The sequence below is a fragment of the Apium graveolens genome, chromosome 1, assembly GCF_009905375.1.
Source record: "Apium graveolens cultivar Ventura chromosome 1, ASM990537v1, whole genome shotgun sequence".
Taxonomy (NCBI): Eukaryota; Viridiplantae; Streptophyta; class Magnoliopsida; order Apiales; family Apiaceae; genus Apium; species Apium graveolens.
The window spans coordinates 1,645,120-1,659,590 of record NC_133647.1 but is presented as its reverse complement, the minus strand read 5'-3'; the positions used below and the strand labels follow the sequence as shown (position 1 = coordinate 1,659,590).

General features: G+C 36.1%; 1 long non-coding RNA gene across 4 annotated transcripts; it reads left to right on the top strand.

The window, feature by feature from the left end:
* The first annotated feature begins 934 nt into the window (after positions 1 to 934).
* LOC141659368 (uncharacterized) lies at positions 935 to 4,971 on the top strand. Of its 4 annotated transcripts, none has more exons than XR_012549748.1 (7): positions 935 to 1,290; positions 1,634 to 2,648; positions 2,754 to 2,856; positions 3,001 to 3,075; positions 4,060 to 4,321; positions 4,405 to 4,516; positions 4,596 to 4,971. It is a non-coding gene; the product is annotated as an uncharacterized LOC141659368 (long non-coding RNA). The 4 variants fall into 4 exon arrangements; XR_012549746.1 differs by lacking the exon at positions 4,405 to 4,516 and having other exon boundaries at positions 937 to 1,290; positions 1,634 to 2,458; positions 2,589 to 2,648; XR_012549736.1 differs by lacking the exon at positions 4,405 to 4,516 and having other exon boundaries at positions 937 to 1,290; positions 4,060 to 4,118; positions 4,201 to 4,321.
* The last annotated feature ends 9,500 nt before the right edge of the window (positions 4,972 to 14,471 follow it).

The following is a 14,471-nucleotide window of genomic DNA, read 5'->3' as shown; positions in this document are numbered from 1 at the left end:
AATATAACCTTATAGAAATAATTCATTTCTACTTAAAGTAAAGGCTCTTTTAACTCCTTTAATTTTTTTAAAGTAAAATTTCAACGATCCGTCCTTACGGATGTTAAAAACAATCGATTTTTGGTGTGTAGCATCATTATTATAAATTTTTTATATTTATTTTATAAGATTTTATATCAGTCAAAGCAGTCAAAATAACCCAAGCCTTGTTCGCGCTACTGTCCCGAGTGAAGTATCAATACTTTTAAAATAAAATTTCAACGATCCATCCGTACGGATGTTAAAAACAATCGATTTTAGGCATGTACCATCATTATTAGTTTTTTTTATATTTATTTTGCGAGATTTTATATCAGTCTAAGCAGTGATAATAGACCAAGGCCTATTTGCGCTACTGTCCCGAGTGAAGTATCGATACTTTTAAAATAAAATTTTCGACGATCCGTCCGTACGGATGTTAAAAACAATCGAGTTTAGGCGTGTACCATCATTATTATGTTTTTTTATATGTATTTTGCGAGATTTTATATCAGTCAAAGTAGTCAAAATAGACCAAGCCTTGTTTGCGCTATTGTCCCGAATGAAGTATCGATGCTTTTAAAATAAAATTTCGACGATCCGTCCGTAGGGATGTTAAAAACAATCGATTTTAGGGGTGTACCATCATTATTAGGTTTTTTTATATTTATTTTATGAGATAATATAGCAGTCAAAGCAGTCAGAATAGATTAATCCCTGTATGCGCTATTATCCCAAATGAAGTATCGATTCTTTTAAAATAAAATTTTGATAAAAAAATAAAAATCTTTATTTTATTTATATGTAAGTAGGGATTTCTAAAAATATTAAAAATAAATAAATACATAAATTTTTTATTAGCTTTCGTCTTTTCGTTTCTTACTTAAATAATATATGTAATATCTACTCGATCTTGAACAGCAAAACCAAAATCCTACAGAAGGAAATCTAATCCAACGCTTCTGAGACACGCCAACTCATCGATCCATGCGAAATAAAGCCCAAACACACATCCACAGATCTCTCTCCAAACCTACCTGTACACATCTCGAATTTCTCTCAATTCTCACGAACAAACACATTCACAAATCAATCTCTCTCTCTTTATTTCCCCCAATTCTTAAACCCTAGATTTGTGTGATGGCTCCCAAAGCAGCGAGAAGAAGCCGGCCGAGAAGAAGCTCAATTTTGTTGAAGAAATGCCGTGAGGGTTTGTAAACTAATCTTCAATTTCCAATTGTATCGTAGTCCGCCTCTGGACTCGAGAAGAAGGTAGTTTTGCTTCAAAATCTCTCTCTCTCTCTCTCCCTCTCTCCCTCTCTCTCTCTATCTCTCCCCTCTCTCTGACTGTCTCTCTGTGTGTGAGGTGAGTGAAAGTAAGCAAAGAGTCCATATTATTCATAATATTTACATTTATGGATCTATTGTAAGCTTGACAGCCTAATCCAACTGAATTAATTCAAGTGAATTCTAGTCAAATATGCTTTAAATTAAGTTATAAGCCGGTCTAATCATGCCTTAAAACTGTTTATATTACTTTAACAAGTATTTCTACTAGTCTTACCTTTTATATTTATATATCATTTTCCAACACACTTTTTCATTTTGAAATCAGGGTTCAGATTTTGTCTCTCTGAATCTCTAATATGGAGTTTGACGAGTATGATTATTTGGAGAAGTCAGTGTACTAGTCCAAAGATGAAAAGTCCAAAGATGATAACATTCCCAGCGATAGGAGTTCACTGCAGTTGAGAAAGGTGAAATCTGCATCCAGTAAGGCGTCCAGTGTGAGAAATGAGAGTAATGCTGGACTGAGGAAGACAAGATCAGAGGCCGGTAAGGACTCGAATATGCCTGGCAGTGGTAGCGAAGGGATTTCATCTCAGTTGATCATATTTGAATCAAATTCGGATAAAATTGTCGGTGATTCTAGTAGAATTCTCTCTGCTGATGAAATCAGGAGGATGTCAATTGAATCAGAGGGATCACAGTCGGAGACCAGCGAGCATTTTGATCAGACAAAAAAGGTTCTTGATGTGTCTGTTGTAGCTATCAAGAAGAGCCCTGCAGGTATTGCTAAAAGTAATTGTAAGGAACTTATTGAGTATGAAGAAAAGACTATCACAAGCAATCTAGGTAATGCCGGTCCGATCAAATCTCCTCCTAACTTAGAGGTCACTGATGATGAAGATGATTGGGATGAAGAATCAGAGGAATAGTCTGATGAGGAAATTGAGACTGAAACAATAAAAGAAAGCTTAGTTGTGACAGAAATTGGCATTCCAGAACAGAAGGCCAAAAATATTGTGGTTGAAGAATAGAGAATAGAAGAAAGTAACTTAAAATTGGCTCCCACTTCAATAACAGTCAAGAAACAGACTACTCCTGGTGCGATCCATCCCAGAATTGTCTCGAAACCCACAAAAACAGAACCAAATAAGTTATTTTTCTGTTTTGCTAATCCTCTTCTTAATTTTTACTTATCAGTCCTTATTCCGAAAGTCAATAGTTCAATGTCATAGATTTTGATCGGTATCATTCTTGATTGTTCTTTTCTATTTGCCATTTAGTTCCAGTTGCAGATGGATATTGTTCAGTGCCAAAGAGACACAGCAAACTACAGAGTTTAGGTAAACTTTTGTTTTCAGTAATAAAGCCAATTAGTATTATTCTTCTTTATTAAAGCACTTGGAATTTGAGCACAGATTAAATTATGCTTTGAATGTGATTTTCAGTTGATCTAGTCATGTGGAGAGATGCATCAAGACCAGCATTTATCTTTGGACTGGGAACTTCTGTCATAATGTCATCTTCTTACACCACAGATCTTGATATAAGGTCAGAATATTAATGCCTAAAGTATTCACTAATCCATATGTTTATTGCCTTAAAGATGTAAAAAATTAGTTACTTTTAACTGTTATTTTGTTCCAAGGTAGAACTAACGAGTAATTTTTTTTATTGTTCTTTGCATTTTTACAGCTTAATTACAGTACTTTCCTACGTGGGTCTTATTTATCTTGCCGTAACTTTTCTCTTCAGATCACTCAGACATCGGTAAGTCATGCGAATCAGTAACTTCTCAGTCATGTTACAATAATATGGCCAAATTATGTTGTAATAACGTTTTAGTTGCGATGTACCATGTGAGTGGACTTCACAAATTGGATCTTGGCACCTGCCATGAACTACCAGTTTTTATGCTATACACATATACATAATCATGAATCCTATTTGTGAATTAATCCAATTCCTTATTTACTCCGAAATTTAAATCAGATTGTCTTTACTCAAATGCTCATTAGTGGTCAGAACAAAGGAAAGAGTTCAAAAATGATATTGAAAATAAAGTAACTTTATAATGTAATTTTTTTAATTAGTTTTGCAATTTGTGTGTTTCCATGTGGTTGTTTTCTTGTTCAGTAATAAGGGTATGATAGATATAACCGAAATCCTTGTCGTGTTCATTAATGTTTTCGACTAAATCTAAAATACAGTTCTTGTTTAGATCTTTAATTCGATGGATCAATGGAACAGTAGTCTAATTTGTAGTATTGAATGTGTCTACTTTGCAGTTTGTTACATCAGTAAGTTGCTATAACTTATTGCTAAGTTTGTGTTGGTAAATTACAGTTTGTCAAATGGAACATTTAGTTGGTAGGGACTTAGTAATTTGATATAGTCTTAATCAATTTATTGTGTTGTCTTTATTTGCTTTGTATTTGTTGCATTAGTCCACTTGAATGTCAACATAACAGCTACTGTTCATATGTATTTATTTGTTGCATTATTTCACTAACAATCATTCAGCTATATTCCAGCAATGTAACAGTTCTGGTATACTATATAGAGAGATATTTGGTAGCATTATTTCTCAATCATTTAATACTCAAGATGCAAGATGATATGTTTTAGTTAAATATAACAAAGTTAAGATGTAATTGTGTGTAATATTTGCAAAAAAAAAATTAATAATAATTCAGCTGTAGAATAACTTCCCTGTGTCATAATTATTGATAGAACTTTGGTGACAATGTGCAGGGACTATCTGTTGTGAAAGAAGTACTATTCGTACTGATGTTTGTATAATGAAAGGGGATGTGAGAACACACTCTTCTTCCTTTTCGGTTCTTCTTTACACACCCTCTAACAATACAAATGATTACGTTACCCATGTATCAGATCTCTCAATCGATGGTAAAGACGAACTACAGCATGAAAAAATCAAACCTTATACTAGAAAATGGGAAGCGAGTACAATGGAAACTATTGATGAGTTGCACCTTATCAAACAGTTTTATTGGTAATCCTTTTTTTTAATTGAAAAAAGACACTGTTTAATAATGAAAGATTTTATCAAATTAGATTACTCTGTCACCCTTGCAGGTTTGTCCCTGCACTCGTGTCCAATTTTCTGTTTAGGATTCTTGATATTTTCTATATTGGGAATCGAATGCGTTGATCAATATCCAAGTCCCATGCTCGCCACACAAATGGGGTGGCCTTTCTTTTCAGCACACATGATTTGTATGTATACAAGATATACCCTTGACTAACTAGAGTTTTTTTGTGTGCAGATTATGATGATGAGAGACCGTTAAAGGATTCTGGTCTGAAACCACCCATGATGGCAGATTTTATAAGAACTACCTCATTACAGTGGTCAAATAATGGCTATGACACCAGGCCAAGGACATGTCATTTTATCTGCTGAAGTAGTTGTTGATTTTGTAAAGCAGAGTTATGTAGTAATTTCCAAGTCTAAACGTGTGTAGTAGCTGTATTAATTCTGGTACTTTGGAATTGTCCAGTAATATCACATTTACAAATGTAATCTTTTGATAATTAGAAATTGTCTAAATGATGTAGTTCATCATACTGGTGATATTGTATTGTCTTGCTAATGACTTTGATTGGGAAAACAGTTCTAAAATAGAACTGGGCTTTAATGTATGCAGAAAGTATATTTCAAAATTTGACCATTGTTATTGTGTTACAATAGGTATTAAAAATGTTGCAAATAGGTACTAAAAAGTGTTACAAAAGTGCCACGTGTCAAGATGGACCCACATGTTAGTGGGCTCCACCTGTCAGTGGGCCCCACCTATCAATGGGCCCCACAACTACCAAGTGTCAAAAAGCCACGTGCCAAAGAGCCACGTGGCAGTCCATGTGGCAGTCCACGTGTCACTTTGACCCCCTTTTTTTGCCATGTCATTGCTTTTTGCAACATAATTTTTGGTGTTGCCCTTGATAATAAAATGTTGCCTTTGAACCCTAAGGCAACGCCAAAAATACTAACATCACAAAAGTGCTGCCGTTGAAATTTTTTGGTCTGTTGCAACATTTATTTGGCCTGTTGCAACGTTTGTGGAATGATGCAGAAGGCCACTTTTGGTGTAGTGACTGTCAATCAAGACATCTAGCTCTGATGCTCTTAGAGATTTCAGACACGGAAAGGACACTTGCAAACATCAGTCTTGTTCTCCATCCTTGATGATGACCACAATTTTCTTGTGCTCAATGTCATTAACATTTATCACTACTACTCTTATAAAATTAATATTCTTGGTCAGTGCTCTCTGATAGCTGATGTAGTTTCTCTGAAGTGATTCCCTGAGTACTGCAAGAAGATCACTGAATTCCTTATCTAGAATTGGTCGATGAGCATCTTTAATCAGGTTATCATTTTCAGATTGTGAGCTTTGACTGGATGAAATTAATTTTCCTTTGCCCTTATCCATAGATTGTTGAATCATAGCTTCAATCTCCCTCTTAGTCTTGGAAATAGGCATGACGTAGGGAGTGTTGATTTCCGGCCTTATGTGCTCAGGAAAGGATGGCAGTGGAATATCCAGTTTTCCCATGATAGCTCCCAAGGATATGGAGTTTTGCATTTGAAGAACCTTGTGAGAGTCCACAAGGGATTGAATATCGGTCTGTTGACTTTGCACCAAGGTGGTGAGAGCATGCACCTAAGAACTCCGAGATGCATTGGATTGTTGGAGAGATGAGACTTGAGTTTGCAGTTCCTGAATCTGAAGATTTGAAGAGGTTGAGACATATGAGGATGTAGAGCTTCCAAAGGTTGTTCTGATGAATTTTTGAATCTCATCAATGGTCACAGGTGAAGGAGTGTATCTAGCAGAGTGCATTTGATCCAACTTCACTTTTGTATCATTTGACTGAGTGACCTGTTCTTGAACAATCTTGTGAACAGCCCAGAATGCGGTCTTAAGACTTTTGACTTCAGCTTCAATAGTTTCGAAGTTCATTCTTGCCATTTGATCAGTGAAGTGTTGGAAGTTTGTGTTTATCTTGGTTTGAGTAAGACTGAGTTCTTCTACCTTTCCTTTGATGGGCTTTCTAAATCTGTCTTCTTGACCAGTGAACCTGATCTCTAGTGCTCTTCCAAAAAGATGGAAGGCCTTGAGTTGGGCTTTGGATACTTCATTCACAGCATCATACACCTCAGATGGGGTAAGAGCTTTAGAGATGCTTCCTATAATGGTTAGGTAATCATCCCTAAATTTGGCAAGAACATCCTCCATCTCTAATTTATACTCTTTATCTAGCCAGGCATCACAGTTAGCATCATTGCCAGCCTCATCTACAATCTTTGCTTGTTGGTCCTCCACATCTTCTTGATAGGATATCATTATGGCTTGATAGTCTTGATTAGACATATCTGATGTGAGAAGTTGCTGCGAGATTTGAGCAAGCCCAGGAAGTTAATCAACTCTAAAATCTTTAATAGTGGCAGGTTGAGTTGCAGCTTCTTGTAGCCATGATGCAATGAGATGAGGTTAAGAGGTGGAGGGATGATTTGTTTGGATTTTAGGCTCTGAAGAACTAGGACCACCTGTGACTTGAGTCACAGTTGAACTCACAGTTTGCACTGTGGTTTTAACAGGGTGTTGTTCCATACTGGTAGTGGGAACCTCCAATTGAATTGGAGGGGATTTGACTGTGCTACTGTCATGTGCAACAACCTCAAACCCTTGTGTGTCTTGCACCACACTGTCACCTGAATGTCCTATTCTTGTCTCTCCTATTACAGGGTCATTGACAATTTTACTCCTAGCATCAGCTGCTGATGCAGTTTCTGTCAGGGTTGTGAGGAGAGTTGTTCTCTCATGAGGAACCTCCAATAGAATTGGAGGGAATTTAGATAGCTCCCCCTCAGGAGTACTACCCTCAAACCCTACTGCCTGTGAAGATAGATTTGCACTTGAATGTGCATTTGTGAATTCCATGAGGTCTTCAGTAAAAACAGATGAATCCCCCATGTTTTTGATGGTGTCATCAAGGTCTACCCCAGCTAGTAACCTCTCACCATCTAAGGGTGGTGTCTGGGTGGTGAGCACAGCTCTAGGAACCATGTCACTTGATTTTTGATGCGCCTGAGGAGTAGCTTCAGGTGTTGCATAAGAGGAAGAAATTTTAGAAATTAGAGAGATTTGATCAGATATGAGTGTTGGCAGCTCCCCCTGAGTTAATAAGGGAGCTTGAAGTGATGTGCTCTCATGGTGTGTGCCATCCTTATTTCTCCTCCCATACACTTGGAATTTCTCAAGTGTGGGTTGTGCAGACTCTATACAGGGTGCATTTGGGAGAATGCTCTTTTCAATAGGCACATCCATTTGAGAGGATGTTTCTAGAGTCTGGTTAATCCCCACTGTTATAACTACATTCTTTTGGGAGAATGTAGAGGTGGTTTGAGTGGTCAGCTCAGAGTTCTTGGCTTTCTTAGGTTTTCTGACCAAGGGAGACTCTAAAGGTGTGTTTTCCTCACCACCCTCAGTAACTGGTTCAGGACATACTTCCTTTCTCTTCTTTTTACTCACTTTATCCTTTTGAGAGGATAAAGTGGTTGGCTTCCTAGTTACTAATGGTTTTGAAGAAGGTGCTGCAGCTTGGGAAGGTTCCTGTTGGTGTTCCTAAGTTTGTACTGCTTCAGGATTAGGAACCATAGCTGAGATAGCAGTTGCATTGGTTCTCATATCATGCATAGGGTAAGGGTAAGTCCTGAACCTCTCCAGCATAAATGGAGTGATCCTCAAACTCACAGTTACCTTAATTCTTGTAGTAAGTGACTTAAATATGATTTTGGACACTTGCTTACAGTCGCCTATTTTAGTGCTATCAATTCCATTCAACAAATGAATGTATTGTACTTTATTATTTAAAGCATACATTATAAATCTAGGAAGAAAGATCTCTTTACCTCTAGCAGATAGTGGCATGACAAGTCTGGTAGCAAGTTCTTCCAGGATCAATAGCCCAACATTGAGCTTCATGTTGTGAGCTATGGAGAATACCAGCTTCTATACTACACTGGAGATATTGTCAAATCCTGGCTTCCTGCAAGTGAATGCCCTTACTATGCAGTCAAACACGAAGGACCATTCCTTTCTGAGATTAGTTCTGTTCATGCTGGAAAGGTTGATGTTTCCACTATAGTTGATGAAATCCATGAATTACACCAGTTCATCTTGTGTTGGCACTTGAGCTAAATTCTCAGTAGAAAGCCCCAGAGCTGCATTCATATCTTGCTCACTGAATTTTATCTGTTGTCCTCCAATGATGCATGTGACCACCATAGACACAGAGTTGTTATCCATTACTTTCCGTATTACGACGGTGGTCCAAAATTCATGTAGTACATCCAGATACAGAATTGGATTAGCTATCAAAGCACCTGCAAGATATGATTCAGAAACGAACTTCGCAAACCCCTTGAAGGTGTCTGGGGCTTGGTTAGGATCTATAAAAGCAAGAAAGTTGGTTCCTTTCTCTGGGATAAAGGTTCTAACAACGTTTGAGGCCATTCTGGTGAAGTGAGAAAGAGTGGGTAAGAGAAATTTGTGAAATAGCTTTTGAAATGAGGAAAAACGTCTTGAAATTGAAAAAGCTAGATCACTTCGAGATCTGAGAAAGCGTAAGTATATGTATGTCAAGAAGTCTGGGTATTTATAGGAAAGGTAAATAACTTGTCGAGAACTCAGATATAGACATTAGGCATATAATTATCGAGAAGTCATGTTAAACAAAATAGACACGTTCGAGAAGTCAATTTTAATTTCTTGATTAGAGAAATAATATAGACTTATCGATATGTCCTACAAATACTCAGTTTGTCCATGAAGGACTGAAAAATTCTGAATTTTAATTGATAAAATCAATGTAAAATTAGAATGGATTTTATGTCAAAAGTATTTGCTGAAAATAATTTATGGATAAAATTATTTCAGATAAATGGATAAGTATAAGTTGGACTTATAGAGAACTTAGATTTTTCATCAGAGAACTCTATAATAACTTGTCGAGAAGTCATAAACTGACTCTTCGAGAAGTCTGACAAATGACTTGTCGAGAACTCAATCAAAGAGTTGTAAAATGGCTTATCGATAAGTCAATTATACTTATCGAGAACTCAGTTCTCAATACTTTTGCTTCTTATGAGATCTGTTATTTACCAACTACATATACCTGACATGTGAATCAATAAATATCAGTTTACTTAGAATTTGAAAATTTCTAAGTTAAAGTTTGAATTTTGAAAAATAAATATGCAGTTAATTCTGAAATATTTATAGTTCATATTCCAGTTAAAATCTGACACAATCAATTAATTTGATTTATCAGAATTTAATCTGTTGCAACACAGTTTGACTGAGTTCTTACCTTAAGATGAAAAATCAAGAAATGTGATTCCACTTACTGGTTTAGTGAAGGTTGCTTCATCTAGAGGTTAAGTAAAAATGTCAGTCAACTGTCTCTCTGTTGGAATACAGATGAGTTCAAGGATACCAGTTGTATCAGTTGGTTGATAGACTGGTATCTTACAAATGAGCACCGCAACTCTTGCAGTTGAGTATTGAGCTTCTGCAATGAGTGTTAATATAGATAGTACCTCTTGCTGTAATAAGAGGCTAATCTAGTATTAGTCCTATCAACCCTGCATCTAGCCGATTCTGCATCTGTAGCCCCTTTCAGCTTCAACACAAGTTCCCTTAAAACATTTGAAGTGTCTTCTTTTACTGTCAACACGGGTGATTCCTTTGAATTTGCTTGAACCCTACATTGTCCATGATATGCACACCGATTTCAGTTCTTTATCAGGATCATTGTTGATGTTGAGATCTTTCAAGTGCAAGGGACTCTTCTTCTTTTAACCTAGGCAAACCAGCCTCTGCATATTTTTCACTCAATCTTTTTTGGCACAAGAATTCCTCGCTTTATTGTCCACATGCTTGGTTAAGGAAGTAGTAGAATTTGTTCTTATTTGTTGAGTTCAATGTTGCAACAAACAAGCTACGTTTTTCAAGAAAACATTTCCAAATATTGCTTTGACATCTCCCATTGTGAAGACCTTTGTTGTTGTCTCCAAAGGTCACTTAATGGGCCAGCCTTCTACTCAAATAGTGATAGCAGGGCTTTATCACTTGTCATAAATCATGAGCATACCTTGTTCATGATTTGAATGACTTCCCTTCACTTGCCCTGCATTCAATGAGGATTAAGTGTGATTACCAACCCAAGTAGAGTTGGGTTCTTTTGTCTGAGTGACTGATTCAGCAGAATTTGAGTTATAATTTTCAGACAAGGGAGAATTCTTTGAGGTTTGTGCATTCTTCTTGGCATGAGTAGATTCAGGATTGGTTTCCTTGAAGTTTATTCTCATCCTGTGACAACCTTTTCTTACTTTCAAGTTGTGATGAATGCCATCAAGCTTGTCACAAAATGGGAAGGAATCATTTGCTTTTGCTTCATTGTATGTACAGACTTTTTCATCTGATTTACTAACTGCCTTTTTACAAGGGTGAGTTAGATGATTCTCAGTGCAACATATTTCATATTTCCTTCCTGGAGCTTCTGCACCATGAGCAAGATTATTGCTTTTGTTAAATTTTACATTCCCTTTTGTGTTCCTCTCTCTCCTCTCAGTGCTTTCTAATTTGGTTTCTTTGACAGATGTCTTTGGTTCTTGATCATTTATGAGCTTCTTCTCACTTTCAGTTTTAGGGGAGTCTTCAATGTTTTTCTTTGCATCATCCTTATTTGCAAGTTCCTGCTTGATTAGTAACTTACTTTTATTGAAGTTAGTTTCTTCAGCTTTGAGCACATATGACTTTTCTTCTCCAGACATAACTAGAACATCTTTGTAAACTGTTTTCCTTCTTTTGTCATCTGCAACTTTCTTGTTGTCGCTCAAAGCCTTATGGTTAAATCTAGTGGCAGTGTTTCCACTAGATTTACTTTTCTCATAATCCTGATCAACCAAACCAGATGCATGTATGAAGAATTTTAATTTTAGTTCATACTCTTCAATCTTTTGTCTCAGAACTTCCTCAATTTCACTTACACACTTGATCTTGTTCTTGGGATATACATCTTCCTGTTTCAAGACATCAAGCTCTACTAATAACAATCCAGTCTCTTGTTTTTCCATCCCAAGTTTCTCATTGATCCATGTCAATCTACTACCTTCTTCATTAGCAATCATTGCACTTTTGTGAATGCAAAACATTTTTGTGCTCATCTTTTTGACAGCCTCCTTACATTGATTCGCATTCCGCTCAATGGTGGTGAGAGTTGGGATTTTTTCCATTGATGAATATTGATCTTCTTCCTCCAGAGCAATGAGTGCGTAGTTTCCAAGTTCCTCATTTTCATCATCGTCAGAATCATCCCAACTCTTCCCTTCTGTAATGTAGGCTTTACTTTGGTGTTTCTTTAAAAGTGCTTCATATTTTGCCTCCAGTTAAAGATAAGCATTGTTCTTCTTGGTTTGTTTGGGTTTTCTGCATTCTGAACCCGTCACAGTTAAAGCATGTAATTTTTTATCTATCAACAAATCCAGTTTTGTAGCTTCCTTTGCTGTCAGATGTGAACTTTCCCTTTCCTTGCCAGCTACTGTCATGGTCGAAGTGTGGTTTCTTGCTTTTGAAGAATCTAGGCTTCTTTACTCTAATGTTAGGTAATTTTCTTTCCAAGTAAGCCATTGATTGATCTATATCATCAAGTTCATCCAAGATGTAGAAATCATCTTCTTCCAGTTTCAGTATGACTTGTTCTTGAGATACATTGTGTCTTTGCTCACTTATTTGTACAACCGGAGTCTGGAACTTTGGTTCTTCACTTGAGGTTTGATCATCATTGACAATGAGAGCACTGGAGCCATCCATGATATGCCCTTGACCAGATCTCAAGGATTTCCTTTGAATCATTTCTAATTCATATGTCTTTAGAATTCCAAAATGAACTTCCAGTGATATTCTGCTTAGACCTCTCCCTTCTCTGATGCTGAATTTTTTTGTTCCGAGTGATCTGGGAGTGTGAGTAAGAATTTCAAGTTTACCTCTTCCGCTTCATAATATTTATCATGGAGCTGCAAGTCATTGATCAGCTCTTTCAAACACATCAGTGATACTTTCCTTTGGCTTAGCCATGAATCCCTCATACTTGAGATCAGTATTCTTCTTTGATTTGACCTAACTTCCTCCGTTCCTTCACATAGTATTTCTATCTTTTCCCAGATTTGCTTAGCGGTGTCATAGTTGACAATATTGTTATACATCACACTATCAAGTGATTCTATCAATATCAACTGCAGACCGCTGTCTAGAGAAACTTTTTCTTTCCCAGGTTCAGTATACTCTGAAGGATCTTTTGGACCATAATGAGCTAGGATGACCATGTCTCCATCTGTAGAATCCTCAACTCTAATCATAGGAATGAAAGGACCATTTTTGAGGATCTGAACATAGAGTGGATTAGCCATCTTGATAAATAACAACATCTTCTACTTCCATAGAGTGTAGTTAGTTTTGTCAAACGTAGGAATCTTGATACTGCTGATCTTTTGTGTATTCATTCTTCCAAGATCTTTAATCTTTCTTTCAGATTTTGCTCTAATAGCACTTGTTAGATAATAAATCACAAACAGAGGGGTGAAAATGTTTTCGTGTTTTTAAGCTTTTCTTGATCCGTTTAGGATGGTGAACAAAGTAGATATTAGTGATTATGATCTCATATTAGTAGATATTAGTGATTATATCTCCTGATTACTAGAAATTAGCCTAGATATTAGTGATTGTGATCTCTGATATTCAGCCATGTATACGTCTTGTATGTATCTGATATTATTATATAATGAAAGTGTTGGACAAACTTAGTATTTTAGACTAAGTTGTGAATCATTTTGAGACTCTATATGAGTGAGACACATTATGTGTTAGTGGTGTGTATTTATTGGAACGTATTCTTCTCTTCGAGGGGATTCCAACGCATATTAACACGCTCAAAATGAGTAAAAGGTGAATGAGAGCTGATGTTCCAAAGTTTTACCTTTTAATATGAAAAGTGGTTTTGTACCACATCGAGAGTAGCACAAACCTATTCCTTAGTTTTTCTTATAAATACCATGTACCACATCGAAAAGAAAAACAAGTCCTTTCAAGCCTCTCTTTATAAATAGAGTCTTAGGGCACCAGTATTATTAAGTCAAGAATATAAGAGTCATCTCTTTCATTCTTGGTCTCTTTAGTCTTAAATTTTTTCAATATTCCGGTGATAGTTCTCGGGCTCAGTTCAAGTTCGCTGAGAGTATATTCGATCTATCGATTATACTAGTATCTCGTTTTATCCTGGGAAACAGGTCGCTAAACACGGATGGTGCGGGGCGAAACTGCTTTAAAGAGACAGTTTTCTGGACTCGAGATTAAATCCAATCTCTGTTTGTTTTCTCAAACCCTTCTCCTAATTTAATTGTTAATTCTTATATGCTTATGTGATTTAAGAATTAGCAATGTTCTTATGAATTAGTTATATATTCAATATATATATAATAATGTCTTTATCGTACAAGATTGATAACAATCTTAAAGCAGTTTTCTTCAATTTTCATACTGTCTTGTGAGTAGACGCAAAAGTCAATTTGATTGTTTAAATTGGATTTATTTATGGGTATATGAGTGGCCATTATTTGCCTCATTAATTAAATTAAATTTAGTGCGTTAATTTCTTTGATCACTTGTTGCCATGTGCTTGAAATTAATATAAAATTGATTTTAAGTGGTGCTTTGTTTAAGCATAACAGGTACGAGGCAAAAGTAAGCACAAAGTTGTTGGATAACTGGTTTCTTATAAGGCTATTGATGCTTTAATGGTTATTGATTTATGATCAACTTATATTCAAGTGGACATATTTGGTGACATCCCTCTCGGTTGATCATTATAAATTGGTAGATTAAACCCAAATTGATAATTCGTCCATGTTTTCGCTATTAATGGATAGCTTATTATATTTTGTTAACATGGTGATTGATTTCTTAATTCTGAATTGATTTTGGAATTATTAGTACACTGATACAAGAATCGTATATGCAATAGTTTACATGCGTGTTTGCAAGTTCATAACATGATATTGTTATGCAATTAAATGATAT